The sequence below is a fragment of the Peromyscus maniculatus genome, chromosome 8 (genome assembly GCF_049852395.1).
Source record: "Peromyscus maniculatus bairdii isolate BWxNUB_F1_BW_parent chromosome 8, HU_Pman_BW_mat_3.1, whole genome shotgun sequence".
Taxonomy (NCBI): domain Eukaryota; kingdom Metazoa; phylum Chordata; class Mammalia; order Rodentia; family Cricetidae; genus Peromyscus; species Peromyscus maniculatus.
In genome coordinates, this window is record NC_134859.1 from 15,450,227 (window position 1) to 15,470,288 (window position 20,062).

Genomic DNA, 20,062 nt, shown 5'->3' on the forward strand with positions numbered 1-20,062 from the left:
GTTAGCGTGGCTTACCATCTTATGGTGTGCAAAATAAATCAAAAATAATACATCCCATACGAATCAGACTCGGAACTTTGGATCTGGTTCTGGACTAGTGATGTGTGCAACTGTGGCTTAGATCTCAACCTCCCCGCAAAGCCCCTGTGTCAAAGGTGTAGTTCCCAACTCGGCACTATTGGGAGATGGTAGAATCTTTTGGTAGGCTGTAGGTCATTAAGAACATGTCTTTGAAGGGACTAGCGGCATACTTGTCCCTCATGACCCTCTCTTTGCTTCCTGAGTTGAGCCACAGCGTCCCCAACACAATCCCACCATAACATGCTGCTTCAAAGCAATGGAACATCCCACACAGAGCCAAAAGAAACCTTCCCTCTGCTTAAGGTGATTATCGCAGGTATGTTGTTATAGCAACAGAAGATCAATGCGTGATACAATCCTCTCTCCAAATACTGGGCAGCCACAGTAAGCCACTACTTGTCCATGTGCTCAAAGAGGGCACACAGTAGATGCTGAGGGGCGGCTGTGGCTGAGCTGGCAGAGATGAGAAGTCCGTCACTGCCTGTCTGCAGGGTTTGCAGCATGGTGGGGGTCTGTAGGGATGGCAGCTTGCCTTCAGTTCAAGAACACCTGTATTTCTGTTTGGGGCTTTTTTCCCCTCCAAACAATGAGATGGCTCTGGTTCCCTAAGGTTGGTACTGGCCAGACAGTACCATAGCATTCTAGTTTCCTCTCTGGGGCTGACAAAACACCCTGACCCAAAGCAAACGTGGGGAGGAAAGGCTTTGTCTGGCTTGCACTTCCAGGTCACAGTCTGTGCAGGGTAGGTGGGGGTTTGTTTGTTTGTTTGCCAACTTGATACAAGTTATAGTCATTTGGAAAGAGAGAGCATCAATTGAAAAAATGCCCCATCAGACTGGCCTGTAGGCAAGCATATGGGGCTTCCTTCCTTCCTTCCCTCCCTCCCTCCCTCCCTCCTTCCTTCCTTCTCTCTTTTCATTTTGTTTTTTGAGACGGAGTCTTACCATGTAGCTCTGGCTGGCCTGGAACTTGCTATGTAGCTCAATATAGATCTCTTGAACTCACAGAGACCCTCCTGCCTCTCTGTCTCTGGGGTGCTGGGATTAAAGGTACGTACCACCATCATGTACTGCTGTGGAGCATTTTCTTGATTGATGATTAATGAGGAAAGTCTCAGCCCACTTCAAGAAGTGATATCCCCAGGCAGGTGGTCCTGGGGTATATAAGAAACCAACTGAGCAAGTCAGGAGAGGAATGCCAATGAACAGCACTCCTCCATGGTCTCTGCTTGAGTCCCTGCCCTGACTTCCCTGGATGATGGACTACAACTATAGGCTGAAATAAACCCTTTCCTCCCTAAATTGCTTTCTGTCATGCTGTTTTAGCACAGTAACAGGAAGCAAACTAAGAGGCAGTCTGTGAGAGTCCAGCTCCCACCTTTCCAAGGCTTCTTAGGTGGAGGAGAGAGGAATGAGGAAATATCAGATAGAGAGACCTAGCCAACAAGAAGAAAGGCAGAAACACAGGATAGCTTCGGGAGGGCCTGGATCAACACCCAACAGCCTTGTCCTTCATTGAAAAGGGCTTTTTATAACATGCCAAAAGACCTCCCCCTTGCAAGATCAAAACACACCGTACAGCCAAGTATAGACCCTTCCAAAAGCCTAGTAAACATGCCTGTAAACAATCATCTCATTATGCAGCCCTGTTGGGTAGAGCAAGCTCAGATTCTCTGACCCTGAGAAAGTTCTCATTAGGAAGCCTCTGTGGGCTCCCACAATGGTCCACCACTGAGGGAAGTCAAGATGAGAACTCAAGGCAAGAGCTGATTCAGAAACCATTAAGGAATGTTGCTCACTGGCTCCTGGTCAGCTCCTGGTCTTCTACAGCCCAAGGCCAGCTGCCAGGGGACAGTGCCACCCACAGTGGGTGGGGTTCTCCTACATCAATTAGTAATGAAGACAATCTCTCACAGACAGGCTGACAGGCCAGTGGAGACAATTCTGGAGTTGAGGTTCCATCTTTCAAGATGACTCAAGGCTGTGTCCAGCTGATGATGAAAACTAGCCAGCATGGACAGGTTTCTGTCCATTACCCATGAGGGCAGAGTCCAGCCCTCAGGAGAGAGCGACCAGAGCTAGCAAATAAAAGCACAAGATGCCTAGTCCTGGTTTCAGATAAATATCCATTTCTTCTATTAATTTATTTATCATGTGAAACTCGAATCTCCCCAGGCAGCCTGCATTTTAGGGCCAGTCTTGCCAATGGTTGAGTGGACTTTGGGAGGAGTGGCCCAAAAGCACTTAGTGAGTGGAGGCCTTCGGCTGCATGTGAGGATTCAAGAGCCAGCACCTGCAGTATGGTGGGAACTCTTCTCTCACAGCTACGGATCCAGCAGCAGCCTGTAAAAGGAGCTGTCACTGAGCAGGGTCCTTGCACCTCAGTTTCCTCCTTCCTGCTTAAGGCTCATCCCATGCCTCCTCCTTGATTCTGAGAGCTTCCTGACCATCGCCTGAGAAACTTCTGCCCTGAGAATGCGTTCTTCATTGGAGTTCTTCTAAACCCATCTCTTGCCTCAGTTTTCTAAAGTCCTAGCACAGCCATGACCTCTGCCCCAAATGCCAACGCTAGTCCCTCAAAAAGGGCCAGGGAGTGCAGATTTGTTGAGCAGGGAGCCCACTTCTTGGGCAGAAATTCTATTCACCCTTGATACTGGAGAGTCGGCCACACTGCAGAAGGATTTCTGCCTGGCCCTAGCCGCCTTCCTCCGTGCCTTTTGTGCTTTCACGAGGAAAGAGACCATTTATGGGGTAGATTTTAGTGCAACTTAGGCACTGTGTCCCAATGTCAGCTGTGTTTTATTTGCCCCAGAAGGCCGGTGCTGGCAAGGGCAGGCCATGTCTGCTCTCCTTTCCCTCTGATAAAGAGGCCCTGGGGTCCTCTTTTAGCTCACGGAGTTGCTCAGGCAAGTCACTTGCAAAAGAACTCTCTTTGCAGGCAAAAGTCAGCAGGGCACTGGGCTCTGCTTTGCAGCTCGCTGGTGGAGAACCCAGTGTGTCAGCTCAGGACCTGCCTTGCTTGAGTGATCTCAACCCTCCAGCTCTCCTTCCAGAGCCTCCCTCCACTCAACAGCCTGTTCAGAAGCAAGGGGATGGGGCCAGGGAGATGGCTCGGTGAGTAGGCGGGTCCTTGCCACTCAATCCTGAGACCTAAGTTCAATCCCCAGAACTCACATAAAGAAGGAAAGAGAGAACGGACTCCCAAAGTGGTCCTCTGACCTCTATACACTTGTGTGCCTACACACACACACACACACAGAGAGAGAGAGAGAGAGAGAGAGAGAGAGAGAGAGAGAGGGAGGAGGGAGGGAGGGAGGGAGGGGAGGGAGGGAGGGAGGGAGGATGGGAGGGAGGGGAGGGAGAGAGAGAGAGAGAGAGAGAGAGAGAGAGAGAGAGAGAGAGAGAGAGAATGAGAGAGCCAGTTTAAATCTGGCTGTCCGTTTCCTGACAGTATACTCTCAATCCTACCCCTCCTTAAGCCTCATCTTTCCATCTGTGAAACGGATGAATGATGAGTGGGTTTATTGGGTATAGTTAAGGCTACAGGAGACTGAAGGAGAGGGAGGAGGAGGGGGGAGAGAGAGGCGGCGGGGGGGGGGGTGGGGGGGGGAGGGGGATGCCTACAGATGCCTTGATATTGGATTCCAGCCTCTAGAACTGTGAAGAGAGGTAGTTCCGTGGCTTTAGCCACTTAGCCTCTGGTGACCACCCACGGACACAATGGTGGTTTGACAAAGAGGTGTCCCCTAGCCATGTTTGAACACTTGGTCCCCAGCTGGGGCTGCTGTTTGGGGCCTTTAGGAGGTGCAGTCTTGCTGGAGGAAGCCTGTCACTGGTCACTAGGGGTGGGCTTTGAGGAAGCCTGGCCCTGCTTCTTCCCATTCTCTCTCTCTCCCTCCCTCCCTTTCTGCCTCCTTTCCTCTGCTTCCTTATGGAGATGAACCGTGATTGGCCAGGGCCGTGACTGCCAGGCTGACCTCACTCCTGCTGCCAAGCCTTCCCTGCAGTGATGGACTGACCTGTATCCCCTTGGGAATTTGGAGCCACAATAAACCCTTCCTCCTTTATGCCAAGGTGTTCTGTCAGCTGGGACAGTAAAGTGACCGATGCAGAAGGCAGCCCTCCTTTGCAGCCAGACTGCCTGAGCCCCGCAGGGTGACAGCTCAGCTGGACATGCCTGCCTCAGAGCCTTAGGAGAGACTTTCTCTCAGGACTGAGTCTCGTAAGCCAGTTTTGTGTCACAGGGCTCTCATGACTTGGTCTCCTCTTAAAGGCCCCACTTTTAAATGCCACAGCAACAGGAACTTGGTAGTGACAGCATCTCTCAAGTCCCAGAGTCAACATGGTACCCTGTGGGTATTGTGTGTCTGGGGTTGTTCAGAGATTTACCAGTCTGACTCAAATTTTGGTTTTCAGTAAATTAGAGGCTTTTTATTAAGAAGAGACTGGCCAGGACCACCAAACCAGAGAGGCTTCTTTAGGTGAGGTCCTGGCTATTGTTAGCCAAAGGATTGATTATAAAGGCAAAAACCATGAAGTAGTTATCATTTTGGGGAGTCAAATGAACTCATATCCTGTCTGGGTGCAGGCAAGGTTTGATTTTGTGATAGACGTCCTTCAGGTGCCTCAGCCAAGCCATCCAAGTCAGCAAGCATTTCATACAAGAGCAGCACTTAGCCGTCAGCCTGTTTAATCTTGTGACCCATTACCTTGAGATGGTGAAACATTTTGCAACCCTCAGCAGTTTTTTAGGAGTAGCCCAGCTACCCCAGGAAGTGGTCTGTCTCAGGCCAGCTGACGGCAGGGCACGTTCAAGGTAGGAGCGACTTCCTCGTGGCTTATACAAGTTGAAAAATCATTTTGTCCTTACAAGTCTAGAGCAGTCAATTTATCCCCTAAACATAACGTTCACCATCACACTGGGCACCCTTCTCTTCTAAGGAGGCCCCAGCCCCTTTCAGAAGTGGAACTGGATAGGGGCAGGTGGAGAAAATCTGTTTGCTGGGAGGCCGTGGGTAAGTTGCTCATGCCTTTGTATCTAGATCCTAGGGCTGTTGATAAAAGTGAGTTCCCACATAGGAAGCACCCACTGACTGCTGGGATGTGGATAGTGCCCCCTCTTGGTGCTTCATGTTGCTTGGATGCAGGTGGGTCCGCTCTTCCTTGTTGGGAGTCTGAATGAAGATCATGAACGAAGATTATGAAGAAGCATTTTTAGGCAGCTTGTGCTGCTATAACAAAACACTAGAAACTGGTAGCTGATAAACAGCGCAAGTTAAATTCTCACATCTGGAAGCAGAAAGCCCCAGGCTGGTGCTGAGGAAGGCCTTCCAGCATCTTCCTGCATGTGGCTCTGCAAACATCATCCCTCCGGAGACCAGATGGGTGTGGGGTGCACAAATAGTCAGAGGGAGGCCTGGCCCTGTAGCAAATGTACAGTGGCCCCAACAAGGCAGGAGGGGGCTGATGAGGGCCTGAGCACACACGCAGACGAGCCGGGAACCGTGGATGGTAGCTGGGCCAGCCTCCACTCTGAGCCACCTCCGCCCTTTCCTCCTGAAGCCCTGTCATTCCCACTCCATTCAGCCCAAATTCAAGTGTAAACCACGGGGGAAACCCAAATACTGCTCATCAGATAAATCACCGGCTTACTAACCCTCCCAGTGTGAAAACCACCGCTGTCTTCCCTTGGAGATGTCAGCAGACCTCCTCCCACCGCCTGACACCCAGGCCATTAATCCAGGAAGGGCGGCTCTCCCCGCGGCCGGAAACCCCTTGACAGTGGAAAAACAGCCAGGCTGTGATTCAGTGGTCCCCGAGATGGCCAAGACGTGCGCTTTCGGCCTTCCTGGCCCAGTTCGCCCTGCTTTGTCTAGGCTGAGATTTGGGCAGGGAGGAGCCTAGTTAGCATCTCCGGGGGACTCTTCCCCGGCCTGAGCTGGGCCCCTGATGCCCAGAGGCTCTGAGCAGGGCATGAGTCAGGGAACAGGGCCCCTCACAGGAGAGGATCAGAGAGGAGAGGAAAGGATGCTTAAGGCACCAAGGGCCAGCCCCAAGCACCTGGATAACATACATTTGGCCCTGGATTTGGCAGCCGAGGCGGAGAGAGAAACACACACATTGGTATTTTTCATTTGCTGACAACAGACAGCATGTCCAGCACTCGGCAGAGGCAACATTTGTACTGGACGGCGCTGTAGGGCGAGTGCTAGGCCTCCTGAAACACGGAGCACTGGTGACAGGGGCCGTGTCCAGCCACAGGGGCTTCATCTTCATCTGTGGCTCCTTGGCTCCTTCGGGCAGGAACATCTGCTGTTCCTGCCTGCCGGGCCTTTGCTGGTGGAGCCTGGAGCTCAGAGAACAGTGAGAATAGCCGGGTCGTAAGAAGGCTACTCCCAAGCACCCGTTCATTCCAACGGCCCTGCACCAGCCTCCTGGCCCTTCCCTACGCCAACTACTCACCCTTCGTACAACCCAGCTATTCTCACAGTTCGCTGTGGTCCTGCTATTCTAATTTATTTTCTCTCTTCTTCTTCTATATCCTCTGCTCTGCTCCCTCTCTCACAGATAGCCCCGGCCTTGTTCAGTCTGCCCGGCATATTCTTTCTCTCTCTGCTCTGGACTCATCAGATGCCTCTGGCTGTTTTCTCTCTCTCATGTCTACAATAAAGCCTTCTCTTGGGATGGAGCGGTCATGTTATCAGCTTATACACAGGGAAGATCCAAGTTTCCCCTATTCCCTCTGCCTGCCCCATCTCCGTTCCCACCCTCAGCTGATGAGGCAAGCAGAGCTAGCCTGAGTCCAGGTAGGTCCAGATTCCACTTCCGGAATGCAGCCATCCAGACAAGAGATGGGGGATCCTCTCCTGGACTGGGCAAGATGTGTCCAGCCTTAGGAGACACTTGCTGGATAATCGTTAGCTCAGGTTGGTCATGTGTCCCTGTTCTGACCAAGCAGATGTCTCCAAAGGTCCCTGGGAAAGTTGCTTCCTTAATAAACGGCAAGTTTCTACATTCTACCTGGAATACAGTAGATAAAGATGTGATGTTTTGAGCTAGGGCAGCCATCTTAGGGCTAGGAGGTAGTCTGTACTCTTAAAAAAAATACATTGAAGCTGGGCAGTGGCAGCGCACGCCTTTAATCCCAGCACTCAGGAGACAGAGCCAGGTGGATCTCTGTGATTTCGAGGCCAGCCTGGTCTACAGAGTGAGTTCCAGCAAAAGTACAAAGCTACACAGAGAAACCCCATCTCAAAAAAACAAAACAACAAAAAAAAAACCAAAAAACAACAACAAAAAGAAAAGAGAGAGAGAGAAAGAAAGGAAGGAAGGAGGGAGGGAGGGAGGGAAGAAAGAAAGAAAGAAAGAAAGAAAGAAAGAAAGAAAGAAAGAAAGAAAGAAAGAAAGAAAGAAAGAAAGAAAGAAAAAAGAAAAGAAGAGAAAATACAATGATGCTGGTAGAATAGAGAGTTCTGGGAGAGAGTTCTTGATGTTGACTGAGTCGCTGAGCCACCCTCGGGCTGCCAGCCTGTGACTGCCTGGCTTCTATTAGTCAGCTACCCTGTTGCTTTCAGCCAAATGCATCCTAATAAATTCCACAGGTAAACACAACATAAGAAAATTCCACCTTGGGAAGATCACGCTTCAGAGTGAATGAATGATCCTGGCTTTCCTTGTGGACACTAACGTCTATTTGTGCTGTGTTCTTGGAAATCATGTTCCCCTTCCCAGTCCCTGATCACCACTGACTTAGTGGAAAGAGGCTGGGGAGGTGGGTGTGAACTGTGGGGCACACTTCCCAGGGGTTGGCGACCTCCTCCCCAGCCTCTTGTGGAAGAAGTGGCAAAATGCCTGCCTCCCCACCTGCCCTGAGCACCAACCAGGTGTGCTGGTTGATGGGACCCTTGGTTCATTCTCTGACCCTTTGGCCTGCTCTCTTGGCCACTTAATGAACACTGTTCATAAACGCCATCATTCATTCTCCTGGCAAGCTCAGAGCAGCCCCTTTGGTTTTCCCAAGCCTGTCCTCCACTTGCGATTGCAGCTGCCTTCTGAAGGGCACAGTATGGGTAGGTCAGCAGGCTTGCCCAGGCCACTGAATAGTGACAGAGTGGGAGGACTGGATCTGCATGTCTCAGCCTCTCCCTCTGCCCGAGGATGGTAGGGATAAACATGAATGCTTGAGGTGCAGTGGGTGATGGGTAGAACCCCAGGCATCCACTTTGAGGAGGTTCTCCCCTGTGACATGAGCTTGCTGTCTCCCATCCAGCTCTGTCGTTTACTTCATGGGCTTCTATGTGGGCTCCTTCAAGCCTTGGCACTCTGATAAGATGTGCCCTCTGTCCCCATCACCATCCTAACTCCCGTGTGCCACCCCACACCGTGATCCTTCAGACAGCTACAAAGCCTTTGACTATAATTTCATTCATATATATTCTTCAGCAAGAGCAACCGGTCTGGGCCCAGCGCCCCTCCCACTCCATCCAGGAACACTTCCTGTTTGCTTCAGGGGCAGCATCCTCCCAGCAAACAGGCAGGCAGGACCCAGAGCCTAGCTGTTTTGTGAGCCTGACTCTGAGCTGAACTGGCTGGAAGCCTGCATTTCCTATGAGGAAGGGTGGGTGTGAGGATCTGGAGAATTAGTGATGCCTCTCCAAGCCTGGGGTTTGGGCAGAGGCTGGAGGGGAGGTGGGAGGGTTGAGGAAAGGTCATAGGTGTCAGAGGCCGGGAGGGAGGAGAATCAGCATGCAAACGGACCTTCCCCACCCTAGGAAAACAGGAAGCAGGCTTTACCTCCTGACTCTGAGCCAGAAGGAGAGGAACCACACCTGAGCATCCCAAACACAAGTTTCTAGCCTGGGGAAGCAGGGAAATCCTAGTTCCCTGCCAAGGAAAACACCTACCTCGCTTTTGGTAGAGAAATAATGACGTCCAGTGGACATCTGTGTCATCCCTAGGCTTGGGCCAAGTGGCCATGAAGGGCTGGGGCCATAAATAGTAATGGATTGGATGCTGGAAAATTGAATTCCAGTATGGTCCTTGTTTGTTAGCTGTGTGACCTTGGGTAAATCACTGTCTCTCTCTGGACCTCTGTTGATACAAGCAAAGTCTCCTGTGAACTACTGCACAAACTCTCCCATACTAGAACTTGGGTTTCTTGCTAAGACTAGCCGCAAGGAAAAGGAAGACAAGTTTGAAATCAGAAAACCCAAGTTCAAGTGCACAGCCCTCCCCAATGAAGCAAGGGCCACCTCTAGAGATGAAGCTTTGCAGAACAGACTGGTGGCTGCCCTACCAGAAAGGGCCACAGCAAAGGTAGCCTCTAGAATACAGGAGGCAGACACATCTCTACCCTGAGAGCAGAGAGGGCTGTGTGAATGGAATCGTGGGTATTGGTGCTTTTGGAGACCGGAGAAGGCCCTCAGACCATCACACTTCCTGTACAGTTTCCAGAGCAGACTTCACAGTACATCACAGGACCTCAGGACCTCGGGGCCAGCTCCAGACAGTCAGGGCTGCCTCTTAGTGGAACAGTCATCCAGGTTAGAGAGAAGAGAAGCCAGGAGAGAAGTGGACCCCGCTCCCATCAAACCTCACCCCATTGCTACCCTGAGAGGGAGGGGAGGTCACACCTGAAGGGGACTGAGTTATGAACCCAAATCAAGAGGGTTTAATTCCTTGAATTTGAGCTGAAAAGTGGCTGCACCATGTGGTCTGCCATGAAATTCATGGCGGGGGTGGGGGTGGGGGTGGGGGAGAGGGGCGTTCAGAAGCCGGCCTAAATCTACATTCTAGAACCAAGGCTGCATGTTCACAGGCCAGAGATTGTAGTTGAGAAATGAACATTCCAGATGGAAGGCAGGCATCTGGATGCCACAGGCCCTTGAGAATGCTTCCAGCCATGCCGCTTCCCAAACTTGTCTCTCCCTAACCATGGCTCCTGGTACGGAGAGCCCAAGTTTACAGATATGTCTCTAAGAATGTTTCCCAGTCATTTGTCCTCAGAGAAAGGGAATGGTGAGTGGGACACCAACCTCTCTGAGGTTAGCCTGCTCTGGCCATGAATATGAATAACCTGGTCACAGATCTACTGCATGCTAAGCATCTCACAGACAGCACCTCTAATCCACAAGCCTGCAAGGGAGATGTACTGGCTGGTTTTGCATCAACTTGACACAAGCTGGAGTCATCAGAGAGGAAGGAGCCTCAGTTGAGGAAATGCCTCCATGAGATTCAGCTGTACGGTATTTTCTCAGTGATCCATGGGGGAGGGCCCAGCCCATGATGGGTGGTGCCATCCCTGGGCTGGTGGTCCTGGGTTCTATAAGAAAGCAGACTTTGGACTAGGCTGTGGTGACATACACTTTCGATCCTAGCACTTGGGAGGCAGAACTCTATGAGTCCAAGGCCAGCCTGGTCTACAGAGCTAGTTCCAGGACAGTCAAGAGAAACCCTGTCTTGAAAAACAAAACAAACAAACAAAACCCCAACAGCAACAATAAAAGCAGGCTGAGCAAGCCATGTGAGCAAGCAGCACCCTCCATGGCTGTTGCATCTGCTCCTGCCTCCAGGTTCCTACCCAGTTTGAGTTCCTGCCCTGACTTCCTTCAGTGCTGAGGAAGTGTAAGTATAATAAACCCTTTCCTCCTCAACTTGGCTTTTTGGTCATGGTGTTCCACTGCAGCAATAGAAACCAGTAGGTGGGTTTTTCTGTCCTGCCAGCTGGCTCCCAAATAACCTCACAGAGACTTCTTATGAATTATGAAAGTTTGGCCCATAGCTTAGGCTTGTCCCACTAGCTCTTAGAACTTTACCCATTTCTATTCGCATACATGTTGCCACATGACTCATGACATCTACCTGTCCTCCCATGTCTTGCTCCTTCTCCGGCTGGCTAGCTAATCCACATCTCCTGCCTTCTTCCCAGCATCCTCTCTGTCCTGAAAATCCTGCCTGGCTATTGGCTGTTCAGCTTTTTATTAAACTAATCTATGTGACAAATCTTCACAGTGTACAGAAAGATTACTTCACAACAGAAACCCTAACTAATACAGGAGGCATTAACCCCACTCCTACCCATTTTACCAGAGATGACTCAGGGGCTTCCTGAGCAGTGATGTTCCTCCCTGTGTCATGACAAGAAGTTAAGGGACTGGAGTTTGAGCCTGGCTTCAAGACCCTTCCACCAAGGACTCTGAGTTCAGGGGTGTTCGCTAGGCCCCGTGGTGTACAAAGCCTTATGCTGAAGCTTCACAAGGATGCAGAGGAGTACATCTGTTCCACAAGACCTCTGGGCTGGCACAAATTTCCTTGCCTCGAGTACATCATCATTTCCTGCAGAGTCGCAAAAATGCTTGTCCACTACTCCTTCCATTCTGTGCAGCTGCTGAGGAAAGCGAGGCTCACTGGAGTCACGTGACTCGCGTAAGGTCACTCAGCCCCTCAGTGGCAGGATCAGGACTCAGTCTCATATCCATGCAGATGCCAACATCAACCTTGACCACACTGCAAGGGGAGAATGATGAGGAAGGAGTGCATGAAGAACAGAAGCTTTGATGAATCAATGCCCACATTCATATACTTCCAAGGACTGTGGGGGACCAGTCCCCACTTTTACGACCCAGGGTACTCTTGAGTAGGGAGAGGTGAGAAGTATTAGAAAGAGATACCTAGAGGATGAGAGGAAAGACAGAAACACAGGATAGCCTCGGGAGGGCCTGGATCCTTACCCACCAGCCCAGAACTTTATTCCAAAGGGCTTTTTATGACAATGCCAAGGAGAGCGGCAAAGACTTCCCCCTTGCTAGATACAGCCAAGTGTAGACCCTTCCAAGCACCTGGTACTCAGGCCCGTGGTCCAGTCATCCTCTTTATGCAGACCTGCTGGGGAAAGCCTGAATGGGCTCCAACCAAGGACTTTCAGTTTTTAATCATCAAAATCAGCAGCTCCATCACCATGGGCAACATCATCAGGAATCCTGTCATCATCACCACCCCCATCAGCAACGCCATCATCGTGATTCAACACCATCACTCTGTTAGTTACTTCTCTGGATCCTTTCTGACATGAGCATGGGGCAAGTGCGCTTGTTTATAAGGGATGCAGTACATCGTGGCAGGGGAGCCTTGGGAGCTGGGGGCCATCCATGGCATTGAGATCTTGTGGCATGGCTTGTTATATCTTGGCAGATCAGGAAACGGAGAAAGACCAGAAGTGGAGTCAGCCTGTACTCCTGAAAGCCTATTTATATGGCCCCACATCCACCAGCCAGGCAGAGCCACAACCTCTAGGAACCAAGTGTTCAAACACAGGGGATGGCTGGGGAGTGCTTTACATTCAAACCATGGTGACCATTATCAAAGTCATTACCACTGTCACCAATCATCACCACCATCACTACCACATCACAATTATCACCACAATCACCATCACCGCCACCATCATACCATTATCACATGACCATCACTATCATTACCACAGTCACCAACCATCATCAATCAATCATCCAAATGCCTGAGACTATAAGACATTTCACTTCTCATCCTTCCTGACTTGCCCCGTGGCAAGTCAGATGCCACCTTTCTAAGTCTCAGTGTTCTTAGGCACGGAGGCTTTGTAAGTCCCGCCTGCAAAAAGAGCTTTGACCAAGGAGGTCTTTTCCCACCAGTCCTCTCCTTCCTGAGCACCCAGCAATAATGAGGTGGGACTGCAAGCCTGTCCCACCACAGGCTAGACCATCTGCTTGAGAACACCGTGAACTCTGCCTGAGCCAGCATTTTAGCAGCAAGGAGTTGAAACAGAATAGAGCCAGCCTTGAGGGGGAAGTAAATGATATTGTGATCCTGCGTCTCAGTCACAGACAGCTAAGGGTTCCATCAACTCCTTTATCCCGTCTCTGAGACTTGCCCATCTGTTAAATGGGTGGACAACAATGACCTCTGAGGATACTGGAGCAGATGAGGAATGACACACCACCACCCCAGACATGTGCTGTTCCACTAGCAGAGTATGGCCAATACCGATGTCTCAAGACTGTTTATCAAATGTGGTGCAGCCCTCCAGCTAACCACAATGCCTTGGGCTCCGTCTCTGAGCAAAACAAATAGGGGTCTTATCCTCAAGGTCATGCTTCTGGCTAGGAATTATATACAGTTGTAAAAAGCTGGGCCTCTCAGGTCACAGGTTCTGCACCCACCTTGGGTGAAGGCAGGAGGGAGGTGCGTCTGTTTCACACCTGTGCAGACACCTTGTCACTGTGTCCTAGGCAGCAGAGGTCACAGCAGCCTGTGCAATGCTTTCACCAGAGATGAGTGAAGGCACTTGGGATGATGCATGAGTCCTGTACAAACACTAAGCCATTGTACAGGATGGGGCCGAGTATGCCAGAATTTGGGTACCTGAGAGGTCCTAGAATTATCACCTGAAGACAGCAAGAGACAACTGTGATACATTCATTGTCTGTCTTCCTTTGTCATAATGTAGGTGTCATAAGGGCAGGGATATTTGTTTTGATCCTTCCCAGCTCTGTATGTGGTACATAGTAGGCCTTTGAGAAGTCTATCTTGAAGCCAGGAGGTGGTGGTGCACACCTTTAATTCCAACACTTGGGAGGCAGAGGCAGGCAGATCTCTGAGTTGGAAGCCAGCCTGGTCTATAAGAGTGAGTTCCAGGACAGCCAGGGCTACACAGAGAAACCCTATCTCAAAAACAAACAAACAAAATATATTAGTAAGACATGTACTTAAAGCAATACAGAATGTGCTAGACAGCGACATAGTCTGTTGAGATGACATGCTGAAGGTACCTCCATGGTGTGATGGACAGCACTGGACTCATGCTCAGAGAATCTTCTCGAAGGAGGCTTTTAGTTGAGACCTGAATGAGAAGGAAGCAGCCATGCACATGCCGAGAGAAATGCGTGCTAGGCAGAGGAACAGTATGTGCAAGAGTCCAGAGGCAGGAACAGAGATGGCAAACACTCCTGCAGCTGGCATGCAGGGCAGAGAAGCTTGATCCAAAATAGCAGGAGTGAGAGCCCTACAGCCTGTAGCAGAGTTCCTGTGAGACTCTGAGGACAGTCGTGGCTGCTGGAGTGTTGGCAAGGAGGTGGCCTGATCTCATTGGTGTATGCAAGAGATTGGCCAGCCTTGGGTGGCCGATGAGTTTTACTGGGAAGGAAGGCAACAGGGGAGTGCTCCCAGCATCCCAGGCCGATCAGAGCTGGTCAGGGCATGCCACTACCCGAGGCCGCATGGGCAATGCTGTGCTCTTCGTCCTCCGGTCACCTTTCCAGTTCTGCTCTGTGGCTGTGCCTGCCCTGCAGAGCTGGCAGGCCACCCTCAGGAGCAGTTCTCTTCTTGGTTCAGTTGAGGACCAGAGACGATGGTGCCCGGGCAGGGGGAGTGTGCCCTTCCACTGCGTGCCAGGGGCTCCAGCACACTTTTCAAGCCTGCGCATGCTTTTACCCTGGCTCCTCCATAAGAGACACACTTTTGGGTGTGCTTTGAAAAATATTCCATATGCTAATGGAATGTCACCATCTGCCAAAGAAGGCAGAGCTGTTTTTAAAGGAAAAACTATTACAGAAATGAGGTATTCACAGAGGGGCACTAAAGAGCCGACTGTCGCTGACCTGAGGCTGACCTGGGCCACCTGTGTTACCAACATGAAAAGGAGCAAGGAAGTCTGGGACCAATCCCCCCTTCCACCCTCTCTCTCCATTTTTCCTCCACCCTGCCTCCATCCCCCCCCTTCTTAGAGACATGATGAAATTTCCTGAAACAAAACCTCACAGCCCATTCTACAAACTGCTTTTGCCTTTGGTGGAAAAGTCCCCACGGCCCCTTTTATCTCCTGTTCCTGAGGTGCAGACCTGGCCCTGGGCTGTTTGTGCAGATGGGCCTCAGGAACGTTCCCAAGGAGGGAGCCAGCAAGCAGGAGCTAGGGAGAGGCTGGAGGCTGCCACGGGATCCCAGAGTTCTGGAAGGAGTGTGAGGTGAGATTAGGTGTCCAGTGTGTGAGCAGCAGACAGCCACTGCTCCCAGGGAGACGCCTGCATTCTGGTTCTGTCTGTCTGTCTGTTCTGTCTGTCTGAGGCTTACCCTCCTTTCTCCTAACCCCACGTTCCTCCAGACTCAGGAGCAAGCACAAACCCCTTTTCGAGGCATCTCTCCTCAGGTCAGCCCCTCTCTGAACACCTCCATTGTTCGAACTCAAAAGCATTACCTGTCCACACACACCCCTCCCCCAAATCTTCCTTTCTCCTTCCTAGGGCACTGGATGTCCTCTCCAGGGGTACCTACCTCAGGGCCTTTGCATCCCCACAGCCTCATCAGGAACATCCTTTCTTGACTTAGCTTATATCTGACTCCTTACCATTGAGGTCTTGGTCAGGTGCTCCAAACCTCCTCCAACCCCAGCCCACGTGATCGGTTCACAGCTCTCGTTCATCCTAATCAGCCTGGCAGTCTATGTGTTTTGTTTGACACGCTGGAGCAGGCACAGGGGACTGACTACTTCTTCTGTAGTGCAAGCTTCACGAGAGTGGGACCGTGTCCCCTTTCTGTTACAGCGCCACTGAATGAGACGTGAAGCCAATATGGGAGGGAGCCTTGTCCCCCCGCTCTCCCTCCCGCCCCAGGCAAGCCCTCACGACCTTCTTACCTCACCCCTGCCACCTCCCGGGTCCTTCCTTATTCTCGACCTCAGCACTCTTCTCCTGAACTGGGGCAGGAGACACCCAGCTCACTAGCCCAGGACGGAGCCCGATGCCCGAGCACCCTGCCACTTGCTCTCAATCACACCCTGAGTGTTGGCCTAGGCACATCACAGACATTATTGACCAAGAATGTATGCCAGAAGCCAGGTGCGGTGGTGCATGCCTTTAATTTCAGCACTCGGGGGGGCAGAGGCACATGGATCTCTGTGGGTTCAAGGCTAGCCAGGGCTACACAGGGAGACCCTGTCTCAAAACAAACAAAAACAACAACAAAACAAAACCAAACTGCATGCCAAGGCTGTGGAAGGGAGGGAGAAGAGATGAGCGGACGGTCGGCCAGCATGAAGGGACCACACAGCCTGAGGCCTGGTTCCTCTGCACGGGGTGGGGGTGGGGCTCTGCTGGCATCATGGCACCCAGAGAGCATGGAAAGAGAGAAGCAAGGGCCACTTACAGACATCAGCTGTGGCTACCAATATGACCAGAAAATCTAGACAATGCACTCTCCCATCTTTTCCAGAGGACATAATGGCCCTGCTTGCAAACTCAGGGCTCCATTGTGTGTGGGGGGGGCAGTCCTCACCTGGGACCGTCAGCTCATGTTCTAGGCTGGCCTGAGTACCTGTGTCCCCTCCCATGCCATCCCAAACACCACTATGGCCTGACTGGGCACTCTTAGCTATTTAAATACCACTGATGGAGCTACCAGGCATCATTTTTAGGTTATACCACTTATCCCTACAGCACTCTTGAAATACTCCGCTTCCTAGTTATGAAAGCTCACATTCCAGGCAATCAATGTCCTTGCTCACTGGCCTGCCTGTACAGATGACAGTTCCAGTCCGGGGGGGGGGGGGGGGGGGGGGGAGGCAAAGCTGCCCTTTCCTTGCCAGCGGCTAGCTGAGTAGCCCTTGCAGGACACAGCCTGCGAGACGTCAACTGGCACCAAGGGTATTGAGGATGGGCAGGGCAGGGGGGCTCCCCAGGACACTAGGCTGGGCTGTTCCTAAAACCCTAATCTGGGACTTCTGATTCTCCCTGGCCTGCCCAGAAGGAAGTCTCAGAGGCAGTGACAGAAGCAAACTGCTCTTGGAAAGGACTGCAGGTGAGTGGAGAGTAGGAGACAGGGAGCGGGGATTCTTACTCAACTCTCACAGCTGAGAATCCACCAGGGGGAAGTTCTGCCTGCCTGCCTGCCTGCCATGTTCACACAGCTATGCCTAAGCAGTCCTGCTCTTAGATCTGTGAACTAGATCATCAGAGGCCCAAGGCAGGCACTGTGGGGCATGCCTATGATCCTGGAATTGGGGAGCAGAGGAAGGACTGCTCTGAGTTTAAAGGGCAGGTTAGGCTACAGGGGCCATTTCAAAAACAAAAAACTTCAAGGACCACTGCCCTTTCCTCAGGCAGATGCTGGTACCCCAAGACAGGCAGCCATATGTTCCATGATAGCTGGGTACCCACTGGGTACTAGACATCTTAGTGCAAGAAGCCTGCAGGAGTCTGGAGACTTTGGAGCAGAGTAAAGCTAGTCTCTTGATAGAGACCAAGCCAACCCACACCCCAACGCTGCCCTGCTATAAGAGGATCCCAAGTCCATCTGAAGCAGGCCCAGCAACTGGAAACTGTGGAACCCAGTTCTTGGCTCTTTCCTCCTCTTCACCAACATGCTGAGTGACTACTGTATACTACACATATCAGGAGGCCTATAATCTTTCTTGTCCCTTTCCTCCATGAGCCCCAAGTCCTTCACTGATACAGTGTATCAGCAGATCACTAAAAATGCTTACCATCCACTAGTTCAGACGCAAGCTGGTGGAGAGGTTAGCTTTAAAAAAAAAAAAAAAAAAAAGTTGCCAAAGGCTGGTGAGATGGCTTAGCAGAGGACCCAGGTTCAGTTCTCAGCACCCACATGATGGCTCCCAACTGTCTGTAACTCTAGTTCAAGGGGTCCCTCTTACGGCCTCTGTAGGCACTGCACAGCGCGGTGCCCAGACGTACACAGAGGCAGACAGTGCTGGCTAGTGTTATCAACTTGATACAGCTGGAGTCATCTGAGAGGAGGGGACCTCATTTGGGAAAATGCCTCCACTCCGTACAATCCGGCTGTAGGCAAGCCTGTGGGGCATTTTCTTGATTAAAGATGGATGTGGGCGTGCCCAGCCCATTGTGGACATGGCCCCACTGTGGGCAGATGGTCCTGGTGGAAGAAAAACTGAACGAGCCAGGAAGAGCAAGGCAGCAGTCCCCCATGGATTCTGTTTCAGTTCCTGCCCCAGGCTCCTGCTCCTACAGACTCTCTTCAGGAGTGGAGTGTGACCCGAGAGCAGCCCTTTCCTCAAGTTGCTTCCGATCATGGTGTTTTATTACAGTGATAGAAACCCCAAGACAGGGGGGCTGGGCAGTGGTGGCGCACGCCTTTAATCCCAGCACTTGGGAGACAGAGCCAGGCGGATCTCTGTGAGTTCGAGGCCAGCCTGGGCTACCAAGTGAGTTCCAGGAAAGGCACAAAGCTACACAGAGAAACCCTGTCCCGAGGAAAAAAAAAAAAAAGAGAGAGAGAAACCCCAAGACAGACAAACTAAAATACATCTTAAAGAAAAGGTGCTTCTACAAGTTGGGGGAGTACATAATCTAGACTTCTGGGATACCTTGAAATCAGCTCTGGCATCACTGGATCTGCATTCTTGCAGAGTCTTTTGAGCTTGCCATGTGCCTCCCTGAGTAGCAAGTCAGACAGGAAGCAAAGACCCCCAACCAAGAATGCCAGGGAGCTACCAAGGAGGAGGATCATGAGGCAAATGTCCCATTGGACTCTTTATTTAGAAGACAAGCAGGCTGGAATGGCAGGGCAGCTCATCTCTGATGGAAGAGGAGTACAACAGAACCCTCAAATCCCCAGCTCGAGCGGATGGATGCAGCTGTAGCATTTAGGAAGAATGGATGGAGGGGCCGGAGGAAGGGAGTCCTCACCAGCTATGGAAGAAAAGGTCAGGTTCTGTCTTTGAGAGTTTCTACTGCTGTGATAAAACATCATGACCCAAAAGTAAGTTGGGAAAGAAAGGGTTTATTTGGCTTACTCTTCCACAGCACTGTTTATCATCGAAGTCAGTCAGTCAAGAATTCAAACAGCCGGGCGGTGGTGGCGCACACCTTTAATCCCTACACTCGGGAGGCAGAGGCAGGTGGATCTCTGTGAGTTCGAGGCCAACCTGGGCTACAGAGTAAGTTCCAGGAAAGGGGCAAAGCTACACAGAGAAACCCTGTCTAGGAAAAGAAAAAACAAACAAACAAACAAAAAAAACAAAAACAAAACCAACAACAACAAAAACAGACAGAACCCAAACAGGGCAGGGGCCATGGAGTGGTGCTGCTTATGGCTTGCTTCCCCTGGCTTCCTCAGCCTTTCTTATAGAACCCAGGACCACCAACCAGGGATGGCACCACCCACAGTGGGCTGGGCCTTCTCCCATCAATCAATAATTAAGAAAATACCTTACAGGCCTGCCTACAACCTGAACTTATGGAGGCGTTTTCTTAATTGAGGTTCCCTCCTCTCAGATGACTTTAACTTGTGTCAAGTTAACATAAAACTACCCAGCACACAATCCAAGCTACTATATACTCAGCCCCCCCCCCCCCACACACACACACACGAGTCCATCCCTTGCTGTTCCTAAGGACTAGCCCAAACCATGGGGAACAGCTTATTACATTTAACAGTTGGGCAAAAAAACAAGCCAATCTCCACTCTCAATTGAACTGGCAAAAAGATATACCTTATAACCAACTATCAAGGCACTGAACAAGAATGGCATGGAATGATGACCAGAGAGGGAGACAAGTAGCACCCTGTACTTTTTTAGGGGTTGTAAACTAGTTTTCTTATCCAAGCTCATGGGTAAGTCCATCAAAATACTGTTCTATTTCATTCGAAGAGCCTGCTGTCACGGCCAGCTCACTTCCTGCCCCTGTACCTCCATCACTCACACCGTTTCAAGAGGAAGGATCCTCTCACCTGGAAGTACTGGGGCCATTGTCCTAGTTGGCAGAACTCATGCACACCCGCCATGCAGATTTGATGGTGAGGAGTCCTCAGCTCTTGGAGCTTTCTGGGAGAGCGGAAGGTGAGGAATTCCACAGCCAGAATCATCGAGTCAGCTTCATCTATAGAGCAGATGACTTTGAAAATCTACCGTCAGGTAAGTCTCTTAATTCTTGAGAGTACAAAACTGTTTTTCTGAAAAATGTAACAGAACAGCG

General features: G+C 51.0%; 1 long non-coding RNA gene across 1 annotated transcript; it reads right to left on the reverse strand.

Annotated features, from left to right (window-relative positions):
• Positions 1-4,511: 4,511 nt before the first annotated feature.
• LOC121831728 (uncharacterized) lies at positions 4,512-12,969 on the reverse strand. The gene is made up of 3 exons (XR_006075271.2): positions 11,918-12,969; positions 11,166-11,585; positions 4,512-5,254 (listed from the first exon to the last, which is right to left on the reverse strand). It is a non-coding gene; the product is annotated as an uncharacterized LOC121831728 (long non-coding RNA).
• Between the last annotated feature and the right edge of the window lie 7,093 nt (positions 12,970-20,062).